This window comes from Heloderma suspectum, chromosome 2, assembly GCF_057233095.1.
Source record: "Heloderma suspectum isolate Gila_16-S chromosome 2, 16-S_ref, whole genome shotgun sequence".
NCBI classification, from domain to species: domain Eukaryota; kingdom Metazoa; phylum Chordata; class Lepidosauria; order Squamata; family Helodermatidae; genus Heloderma; species Heloderma suspectum.
Window position 1 is genome coordinate 375,416,801 of NC_139459.1, and position 11,433 is coordinate 375,428,233.

The window sequence follows — 11,433 nt, forward strand, 5'->3', positions numbered from 1 at the left end:
CAAAAGAGGGGGAGAGATAGCCGTGGGGGGGCAGGCAGGCTGGCAGAAAAGAGAAAGGGAGAGAAAAGAGATATTCTTCGGCTGTGCTGGGAGACAACCCTCATACACCACAGTGGTGGATAGCTTGATTAAACCATCAACCCAGCGTGCGGCTGCTGTGAAATAACTCATGTCCTGCTTGGGGGTTTCCTGTGGGCAGCTGGTTGGCCACCGTGCAAACAGAATGCTGGTCTAGATGGACCCTTGGTCTGATCCAGCAGGGCTCTTCTTACGTTCTTAAATTCCATGTTGGGAGTCATTAGGGAAGGAATTGAAAATAAAACTGCCAATATCATAGTGCCTTTGTAGAAATCTATGATATGGCCACACTTGGAATACCATGTACAGTTCTGGTCACCACACCTCAAACAGGATATTGTAGAGTTGGGAAAAGTGCAGAAAGGAGCAGCTAAAATGATCAGAGGGCTGGAGCAAAAGGCGAGGAAGGGGAGATATGATGGAAAAGGGAAAGGAAAGGTTCCTCCTGTGCAAGCACCAGGTCATTACTGACCCCTAGAGGGATGCTGTTTACGCTGGCGTTTTTGTGGCAGACTGTAGCAGGGTGGTTTGCCATTGCCTTCCCCAGTCGTGACTACCTTTCCCCCAGCAAGCTGGGTACGCATTTTACCGACCTCGGAAGGATGGAAGGCTGAGTCAACCTGAGCCGGCTACCCAAGACTCAGCTTCTGCTGGGATCGAACTCAGGTCGTGGGGTTCAGTATTGCAGTATTGCAGTATCGGTTGCAATACTGTCACCTCTCCCTCTCTCAAAATACTAGAACCCAAAGGGGTCATCCCATGAAATGGATTGACAAGAGATTCAGGACAGATAAAAGGGAGGACTTCTTCACACAGCACAGAGTTCAGCCGTGGAATTCACGTCCACAAGATATGGTGACGGACACCAATTTGGATGGCTTTAAAAGGGGATTGGACAAATCTGCAGAGGAAAAGTCAGCCAATGGGTTGTATCCAATTGGGCCTGTCTGCCAGTAGAACGGATTCTCCCTGCAACCCTCTGATGCCATGCTTGTGGGTTTCCCAGGGGTACCTACATGGCCCCTGTGGAGATGTTTACCCTCACCCTTAGATTAATCTGTTAATAGAGAATTCCATTCCTTTCAGCTCCCTGTCTCCTTTGAGGAGGTGGCTGTGTATTTCGCGAAGGAGGAGTGGGCTTTGCTGGATCTAGGCCAAAGGGCCCTCTACAGGGAAGTTATGCTGGAGAATTATGGGAATGTGGCCTCTCTAGTTAAGGAACTATTTCTCTTTTGGAGGAAGCGTACTGGCTTTGGAAGAAACTTCTATCAGGATAGTGGAAAAGGAAAGGGCCTCTCCGTGGTGGCCCCGCACCTCTGGAATCAGTTTCCATCCAGTGTTCAGAAGGCCACTTCTTTGCAGTTGTTCAGGAAAGCTCTGAAACCCCACCTGTTTTCGCTGGCCATCCTGCAGTGTCTTGGGCTGCTCGCCCTATTTGTGATTTCCGTTTTATTTATTTTTATTGGTAATCTCTGTTGGTAATGGATTTTTACTGAAGATGTACTTACTGATTTTTGTGGTATGCGCTTTGTATGGTGTTTTATCTTGTATGCTGCCTTGAGAGGTATCCGCCCTTAAAGGCAGCCTAAAAATAATTGTACATAAATGAAATTGTTAGCCTTTGACTTGCTTTAGCTGAGCAGTATCAAAGACAGGCACTGGCGCCTTCTCCTCCATGGCTGTGTTCCTGACTGGCATTTCAGGCCATGTTTTGGTCATCTGTGGATACGTCATCTGCAAGAATCAGGTGGCTGCATCCAGGCTCTCACTCTGCTTCCCACCCTGCTAGGTACAGCTGCAGGAATTAAAATATCTTTTCCAGGGGAGCAAAGTCCTTATCTTGGGCAGTATCCAACTTTGTCATTTTGTTAGCTCTAACAATATTTCACTAGCAGAAACTAGGTTCCAAATCATGAGCAAGAGGAGAATCCAACTGAAGTTACATTTGAGCAAGCAGTTCTGCATTACTCTTGCACAACCCATTGTGCAACCAGTTATGCATTATGCTTGTGCAACCCATTGTGCATTACACTTGTGAAACATGTTGTGCAAACGGTTGTTCATTACACTTGTGTCATCCATTGTGCATCCAGTTATGCATTACTCTTGCACAACCCATTGTGCAACTGGTTACGCATTGCACTTGTGTAACCTGTTGTGTATCCCATTGTGCATTACAGTTGTGAAACTCATTGCACATTACACTTGTGCAATCCGTTGTGCAACCAGCTGTGCATTATAGTTGCTCAGCCCATTGTGCAACCGGTTATACATCACACTTGTGTAACCCATTGTGCATTACACTAGTGCAATCTGTTGTACAACAAGATGGGCATTATGCATGCACAGCATATTGTGCAACTGGTTGTGCAAGTGTAATGCACAACCGGTTGCACAACAAAACGATTTGATGGAGGCCTCCTAGCGCTATTTGAGTTTGCAGAATGGCGCCGTGGGATACAGCCCCTTGTCTCCTTGTTTTCTTTTTGGGGTAGAGTGGGAAGGAGAGAAAGGGACAGAGCAGCAAATCAGGTCGGTCTGCGATCCTCTAGAAAAGCCAAAATTGACTCATCTGCTTCTGTTTTCCTGCTGTGAAGGAGGTCTTTTGATTCCCACACCTGACCTCATCTCATGGCTGGATGGAGGAGGAGGAGGAGAGCAATTTCCCCAGGGCTCCAAGGAACGGGAAAGAACCACAGGTAGCTACTTAGATGTGGGGTCATTTAAAATATTGTTAAGACCCCTTTCTTTTTTTGTCTCCTGCTGCAAAGCTCCCGATTTATCCTCTTTTTCATTCCTGGGATGATTAATGCAGTTTTTTTCCCCCCTGCATTAATCATCCTAGGAATGAAAAAGAGGATAAATCGGGATTTTTTTTCTTTTTTTTCTTTCTCGTTGGCCTCTTTCTCAGTCTCTCCCTCCATCTTCTGTTCTCATCTCTGCTGCTCATTTCCATTCCGTTTTTCTGTTTTGTCTTTTGCCCGTGTTTCTCCTTTGTTGCACTCCCTTCATTGGCTTCCATTTTCTTATCGGAACCAGTTATAACTTGCTACTTTTTGTTTTAAAACCTCGCCCCCGGCCTGGCTCTTATCAATCTTCTTTTTATTTGCCCTGTCATTATCTTCACTCTGCTGACAGTTTTCTTCTTGGCTAGATCTTGGATTACTTCTGTTTCATGCCACCAGTGCCCTTTCTCTCTTTCTGCACCTTTTCTCCTTTCTTTCTGCCCCTTTTCTCTGGAACGTGCTGCCTCCTGATTGACTTTTTCTCTTATTCATTCCTGGCTTAACTTCTGTAATTTTCTTCTTTCTGGTTGGTCTCCCTCAAGCACCCTTCATTCTTAGCTTGGTCTTATTTCTTGTTTTCTTTCTTGTTTTGCCCGTGTTTCTCCTTTGTTCACCTCCATTTATCAGCTTCTGTTTCCTTATTAGACCCAGTTTTAACTTGCTGCTGTTTGCTTCAAAATCTCAATCTTCTTTTTATTTGCCTTTACTGACAATGACCTGGTTCACACATTATGGGGCAAATCCTTTTGCTGGGGATGCACAGAGCACATGAGCCGTTTCCAGTTTGAAAACTAACCTACGATTTGTTTTTAGGTTAACTCTGGGTTGTTTAACCTGTAAACAACCCAGAGTGTCTGGGCTTGCACGTTGCGCAGCAACCTACGAACAGAGCGTTAATAGATAAGCTACAGGCCAGAGCCTTCGGGGGAGTGCAACCCCTTCCAGAGCAGGTTGAATTCCATTCCCTGAGTCAGTTATGCAGACTTGATCTTGGTTGGGATTATGAGCCTTGGCCTGATTTTTGTCAGCCTAGAAACATTTCCTCCATTTCCTCTCTGAAATGGAAATGGAGACTTTTCTGCATGAGGCATTTATGTGTTAAGGAAGCAGGCAGGGAAAAAATTAACAATTAAAAATTGTTAAGGAAGCAGGTTCCCTGCCTGCTTCCTTAGCATATGAAAAGTCAAACCACCCCCTGTGCAATGTGTTTTTCCCCTCCCCTTGTGCCACATCTCCACCTGCACATGCACAGTATAAATGCAGCCCTCAGCTGATGCCCTTTATTTGTTGTACTATGGAGCATCTCATTCACTCTTGACGTCTTGCATTTGCATGCCTGGATTCTTGTTGGAGAAAGAAGCAATAGCCAATAACGGCCCCAGCAGAGAAGACCCCCATGTGGGACTGTTAAAAAAAGCACCATTCTCTATCAATCACTGTCTTAAACCTGGGGCGTGATCCAACCAGGACCCACAGTGAACAGATTCGAAGGTACTGATGTGACGCATGTCCACTTGTGTGAAAGAAGGATATTGCAAATGGATGCAGATAGTAAAAGCAAAGAAAAGCTTACAGACACCCCTCAGCTCGTAGCTATAGTTGCTCCAGTTCCCTTGAAGCGACAGGCGTCGTCCCAGGGCTGTTTATCTGAGCAGGTGGTGCACCTTCCCCCTCTCAGATGAGAACAGGTAGCAGGCTAATCTGCCCAGGATTTTATAGGGCTTGCCCCACTGAGGTAAAAGACTGTCGGAAGGCACACCCACCTTCCTCCTTTTACCAAAGAAGAGAATGGGGGCCCTTCTCTGTGAGAAAGACAGTTGCTCACAACAGAGAAGGAACATTCTTCTCAGCTGTCCAAGCAGGAAATGTACAGGACAGCTACTGTGCATTATCTAACTTTGGCAGAAGCAAAAAGCACTGACCTTTGCTGGGTTTCAAAGAAGAAATCCAGTAAGCCACCCAATCTGCAGGGCGATATAGGTCCCTGTGCACTACAAATAGCACATAGGACGCTGTGTTAAGTTCACGCCCAGCTCCTCGCAAGTCTTCCAGAACCGAATCTGGTGCAATCATATCCCTGAATACGTGGCAGGATCTGCCACCCCACTGAGTCCTTGGAAGGGGCCTGGAGGCAGAAGTTGTAGTTCAGTGGCAGAGTGCATGCTTTGCATGCAGAGGGTCCCAGGTTCAATCCCTGGTATCTCCAGGTAGGATAGGAAGAACTTCTGCCTGGAACCGCTGCTGCCGGTCGGTGTCGAACATACTGGGCCAGATGGACCGGTGGTGAGAGTCAGTATAAGGCAGCTTCCTATGTTCCTACACCCCCTTCTTTATATAAGCAAGTTTAATCTTGTTCCCTCTTTATTTCCGTTTATATTACAGGAAGTGATGGGCAGTGAATGAGAGTGCCAACCATCACCATGTGAAACAGAGCTCCAGGAACTGGCAGGGATCAAGGGTGCAAGAGGGAAACCACGCAGAGAGTCTGAGAAGTAATTCTACTGCTTCTCAGAAAGTGGATATCAGCATTATCCCATTCCGATGAGAAGAAAAGAACGGGATGGTCCTGGAACAGTGCTTTGAATATGGGAAAACCTTAACTTGCAAATCAGACCTTGAAAAACACAAAAAAGGAAAGGAGAGATACAGATGCTTAGTGTGTGGAAAGAGCTTCGGCAGCAATGTACAGCTTGCCAGACATCAAAAAACGATCACAGGGAAAAAGCCGCACACGTGTTTGGTGTTTGGAAAGATCTTCTGCATGAGCACACACCTGCTTAAGCATAAGAGAATCCACACAGAGGAGAAGGCGCATCAATGCTTAGAATGTGGAAAGGGCTTCAGACTGCTCAGTACCCTTAGTGTACATCAGAGAATCCACACAGGGGAGAAACTGTATACCTGTCTGGAATGTGAAAAGAGCTTTCGCACGAGTACAGATCTGACTAGACATCAAAGCATGCACACAAGGGAGAGGCCATATAAATGTTTGGAGTGTGGGAAGATCTTCCGTGTGAGTACCTACTTTAGTAGACATCAACGAATACACACAGTGGAGAAACATATACATGCTTGGAGTGCAGAAAGAGGTTCCACACTAGCACCGAACTGACTAAGCATCAAAGACTTCAGACAGGGGAGAAGCCATATAAATGTGTGGAGTGTGGAAAGCGCTTCTGGCTGAAAGGGTAGCCTTACATCACATAGAAGAACCCACGCAGGGGAGAAACCACATAAATGTTTGGAGTGTGGAAAGAGCTTCAGTCAGAAGATACACCTTATTTCCCATCAGAGAATTCACACAGGGGAGAAACCATACAAATGCTTGAAGTGTAGAAAGAGCTTCGGAGTGAACAGTAGCCTTCTATCACATAAAAGAGCCCACACCAGGGAGAAACCATATAAATGCTTGGAATGTGGAAAGAGCTTCACTCGAAATGCACTCCTTGCTAGACATTGAAAAGCTCACACTGGAGAGAAACCATATTCATGTTTGGAATGTGGAAAGAGCTTTTGTGTGAAAAGTAACCTTACCAGACACAAAATAATCCACACGGGGGAGAAACCATACAAATGCTTGGAATGTGGAAAGAATTTTGGTCGAACTGCACATCTTAACAAACATCAAAAAATCCACACAGCAGCAAAACCAGATAATGTCCTGAGTGTGGAAAGAGCTTCAGTGTGAGCACAAGCCTTACTTCTCATCAAAGAACTCACACCAGGGAGAAAACATACATTCTTGGAAAGTATGACAAAAGAAGAAATGAGAACACTGGCACTTTAAACGCTAACATGTTTTGTTATAATTTCCAGAGGAGTAGCTGTGTTATCAGTACTATATATACATGTGGAGTGTGGCGAGGACAGGAATTACAGATATCGAGGTCACAGGGAATTGAAATGCAGAATGTACAGACAGCGATAATTACTTTATTAACATTGTGGCATCTTTAACACATCTGTTCTGACATACGTTTTCATGGACTTTGGCCACAAAAGGTTATGGCAGAATTAATCTGTAATCTGTTAGTCTTTAATGTGCCATGAGACTCCTTTTTGTTTTCAGACTAGCATGGCTGCCCCTCTGGAATGTATTAATATTGGCCATTCACAAAACAGTTGTTGGATGATAATGTTGCTATGGTGAGCTGATTAACACATGTTAACAACATCAGCACATTGGTCTTTATTCAAGCTATAGGAGACAGAGTTGAACTTCTCGATGAATTGTAGTTCAGCTGTTTCACGCTGAAATCTATCTTTGACGTTCCCTCACCCAACAACTATTTGTTAGTAAGGTAATTATTACTGTCTGTAGTTTCTGCATTTTAATTCCCCCTGACCTCAATGTTTACAACCCCCCCCACACACACATAGCAGGAGTACAGTTACTGGTAACTTGGGAAAAATGTCATGCATCTAATGAAGTTGTCTAGTATACAAATGCTCATGCCATAATAAATGCATCACCCTTTAAGGTGCCATGTGACTTTTTGTTACGTATTTTCACAGGATGCATTTGACAAAAGCTTATTTCAAATGTGCAGGACTGGGGCATTCATCCCAGTTTATTGTTTAAAAATTTGACAAAGAGCAGCACTAACTCCTCCCCTTCCCCTTCCCATTACTTTGTGTTCCATTAGATTGCTGGGTTGTGTTAATGCTCCACTGGTGATGGTGTAGATACACCACGGACCAGATAAATGGGTTCTCTTACTCTATTTTGCCCTGCTGAGATGACCTGTGCCAGCCTCAATATACTCCATATCCAGTTATATTCCATAAAGATTTTCATTTCACACTCTACAAATGTGAGATCCGCAGAACATTTGTGGCTACCATTTAACATCTGAATGGACAGGACTTTTGTATTTTGTAATTATGTAATTGGTTAAATAGAGTTTGGACAACAGCTTTATTAGAAAAACTGGCAAGTAAATTAGAAAAGTAAAAGGAGAAAGACATATGAGCAATTTTGAAGAAACGTGGTTTCCCTTTATTTTATTTATAAATACAGAAAACTCCAGGACATCAACTAAAAAATTGGAAAGACGTATTGACAGATCTGTCATCAAGGAAGTAGTAAATACAAAATTAATAGATTGAAGATTTGATAGTTCTATTATATAGTCCAAATGGCAATGATTCCTGATGTAACCCATTATTTAATGTTGTAACAGACAGTAAGAGGCATCCTGTGTGTATGTTAGGGTTTTTGTGGTTTTGTTTTCCCTCTTTTTTTCTTCCCTTTTGTTTCTGATTTTTGTCATTATGGATGTTTGTTATATGTAATTTGTATCATAAAAATTAATAAATATATTTTTTTTAAAAGAAGAGCCCTGCTGGATCAGACCAAGGGTCCATATAGTCCAGGATTCTGTTCACACGTGGCCAACCAGCTGCCCACAGCAAACCCACAAGCATGAGTGCAACAGCAGCCTCCCGCCTATGTTCCCCAGCAACTGGTGTACATGGGCTTACTGCCTCTGATACTGGAGGTAGCACATAGCCATCAGGACTAGCAGCCACTGATAGCATTCTCCTCCAGGATTTTGTCTGGACTCCTGTGATTGGCTAACAGAGATCTTCCTTGAGTTGTCAGTGGCTTGAGCATAAAAAGAGGGGGCTTGGAGCTGCTAATTATCTTTGTCTTCATGTCCTGCTCTCAGGATTGCGAGTCTTTGGATCCCAGATTTACCCTGTTGGAAGACCCATACTGAGGTAATATATAAGGGAGATTTGAGTATTCCTTTGTTAGTTTTGCCTGGAGAATTGTTTCCAAAGTTTACTCTGATGTTTATATGCCTTTTTTTATCCCTCTTCTCCTTTTCCCTATGTAAATAAACTTAATATCTACCTTTGGAGCTGCATGTACTTTCTTCCATGTAAGCCTTAGTACTAAATCCAGAGTCTTCTGCTTGGTTACATGCCACTATTTATTGTTTCAGGCTTGAGGCTTGCAAATAGGGTGGGGTGAAGCTGAACCCCTCTTCCCTAAACCTCGAGAGTATCCTGTCGGGTCTGAGAGTCCCTGGCTCAGGGCGAGGTGGGCGCAAGTGGTGGCAGCAGTCCACCTTGGCAATTGTTCTCCCCTGCCTACACTGCTGAGAATTAATTAACCCGCTCTTTCCCTTCACAGCAACACTCGCAAAAGTTCCTCTCCCTGGTCTTTGGGGATCCCCCATCTCACAGCTCACCCCATTTAGCAGGGTTTCCTAACTGTATAACCTTTTTTTTGGGGGGGGGGCGGCAGAGGAGCTGTTTTGAAGAAGGAGGGGCAAGGAAATCCATTAGGGTTCCCAGATGACAACCCCACCCACCCCTTTCCCATAACCACTGACTGTGGGGCAGCTTCCCAGCTTTTGGGCCATTTTCCCCCAGTCCCAAAGGTCAAAATGCCTCTCCTAAGGCTTAGTTACAGACAGCAAGCACTTTCAGCAAAAATTTGGTGGTATTTCACGATTTTGGGCACTGCCTTTTTTTCCTTTTGCCCAGCCCACCGCTGGAATGCAGCCCCAAGAACTTCTCTGCATTCAACTTGGCCCTAGGGCTGAAAGAGGTTCAACACCCCTGCCATACTCCCATCACTTCTTTTCTGCACTGTAGGCCAGGTCTTGCAGGTCTTTAAGGAGAATTTGGAAATGGCAGCAGTATGTGCTTTTAATCTGTGTGCACAATGTGCGCTGCTTCGACTCACCTGTGCATTTTCCTCTTAGAATCATAGAATAGTAGGGTTGGAAGGAGCCTACAAGGCCATCGAGTCCAACCCCCTGCTCAGTGCAGGAATCCAGGTCAGAGCATCCCCGACAGATGGCTGTCCAGCCTCGTCTTGAACGCCTCCAGTGTGGGAGAGCCCACTACCCCCCTCAGTAATTGGTTCCATTGTCATATTGGTCTCACAGTCAGGAAGTTTTTCCTGAAGTTCAGCCAGGATCTGGCTTCCTGTAACTTGAGCCCATGATTCCGTGTCCTGCACTCTGGGATGATCAAGAAGAGATCCTGGCCTTCCTCTCTGTGACAACTTTTCAAGTACTTGAAGAGCGCTATCCTATCTCCCCTCAGTCGTCTCTTCTCAAGACTAAACATGCCCAGTTCTTTCAGTCTCTCTTCATAGGGCTTTGTTTCCAGTCCCCTGATCATCTTCGTTGCCTTCCTCTGAACCCTCTCCAGCTTGTCTGCATCCCTGTTAAAGTGCAGTGGCCAGAATTGGACACAGTACTCCAGATGAGGCCTAACCAGTGCTGAGTAGAGGGGAACTAGTACTTCCTGGGATTTGGAAGTGATGCTTCTATTAATGCAGCCCAAAAGAGCATTTGCCTTTTTTGCAGCCACATCACATTGTTGGCTCATATTCTGCTTGTGATCGACAACAATTCCAAGATCCTTCTCACTTGTAGTGTTGTTGAGCCACGTATCCCCCATCTTATCTCTTGTGTGTGGACATCCTTTGTTGCTTAGAGTCATGTCCCATGACATCTGAATGCCTACACAGAATGGGAGGAAATCCTCAGGACTGGAATTTGACGGCACTGGAGCAGAAGAGTGTTCTATCCAACAAAACTTTATTTAAAGTGAAGGCTATAAAACAACTGAGAAAGAGAGAGAAAAGCAGCATAGCTGGCCTCAGTTCACACCCTTCTTAGTACACAGACTACATCAGATCCTGCAACAATCAGGAAGTCCACTCTTAAAACAGTAATCCTTTATTTCCCAGTTTCCTGGCAGTATCTACAGTTTAAGCATAGTATCACTAACAAATTCGGCCCAGATGTATTGGCTGCCTCAGCTGTCCCACACCTAAGTCGGATAGCACTGGCTGTGATAGATTTAAACTAAGACCAACCAATTCCTGTATGGCTTAGAGATATGCTTGCTCCGGACTTGGACCCCCCCACCCGAGGATTAAATTACGTGGTTACCTGAAGGATTACCTCCTTCCATATATGCCTGCCTGGACCCAAACACCATCTTCAATGGTCCTTCTCTGGGAGCATCCGCCAAAGGAAGTGAGGTGGATGGTTACTAAGAAGAGAGCCTTTTTTGTTGTGGCACCCCAGTTGTGGAAGGAGCATCCTAGAGAGGCTCGCCTGGTGCCTAACATTGTGCTCTTTTCGGCAACAGATGAAGACTTAATTTCCCCAGGGATGTTAGTCTTTCCGTTGCTGTTGTTTTTAAATATCTTACTGCATTTTAAATCTTTGCACTGCTGCTAGGTTTTATTTTTATTTAATACTGTAGTTTTAAACTTTTTATATTGTATTTTGTCATGCTGTATTTTATAGTTTTAATTGTTGTGAACCTCCCAGATTGCATCAGCCATTGTGCGGTATAGGAATGAGAGAGAGAGAGAGAGAGAGAGAGAAATAAATAAATAAATAAATAAATAAATTGCAGAGTTATGAAGTAGCCTGAAGCCCTCCCCTTGGAAAATAGTCTTGAAATCTGTCAAAGCATCTAACATCAACCTCACACCGCGGCTCGTACAGCAAAAGGTTTTATACAGAGCATACTGGATGCTAGAATGATTTAAACGCCTGGGCGTCTCACAGGATGAAAAGTAACTTCC

The 11,433-nt window shown here is 44.6% G+C and overlaps 1 pseudogene across 1 annotated transcript; it reads left to right on the forward strand.

Moving 5' to 3' along the window:
- Positions 1–2,805: 2,805 nt before the first annotated feature.
- Positions 2,806–7,851, forward strand: LOC146356226 (uncharacterized; annotated as a pseudogene). Its single transcript, XR_014787283.1, has 2 exons — positions 2,806–4,355; positions 5,247–7,851. The product of XR_014787283.1 is annotated as an uncharacterized LOC146356226 (transcript).
- Positions 7,852–11,433: the final 3,582 nt, after the last annotated feature.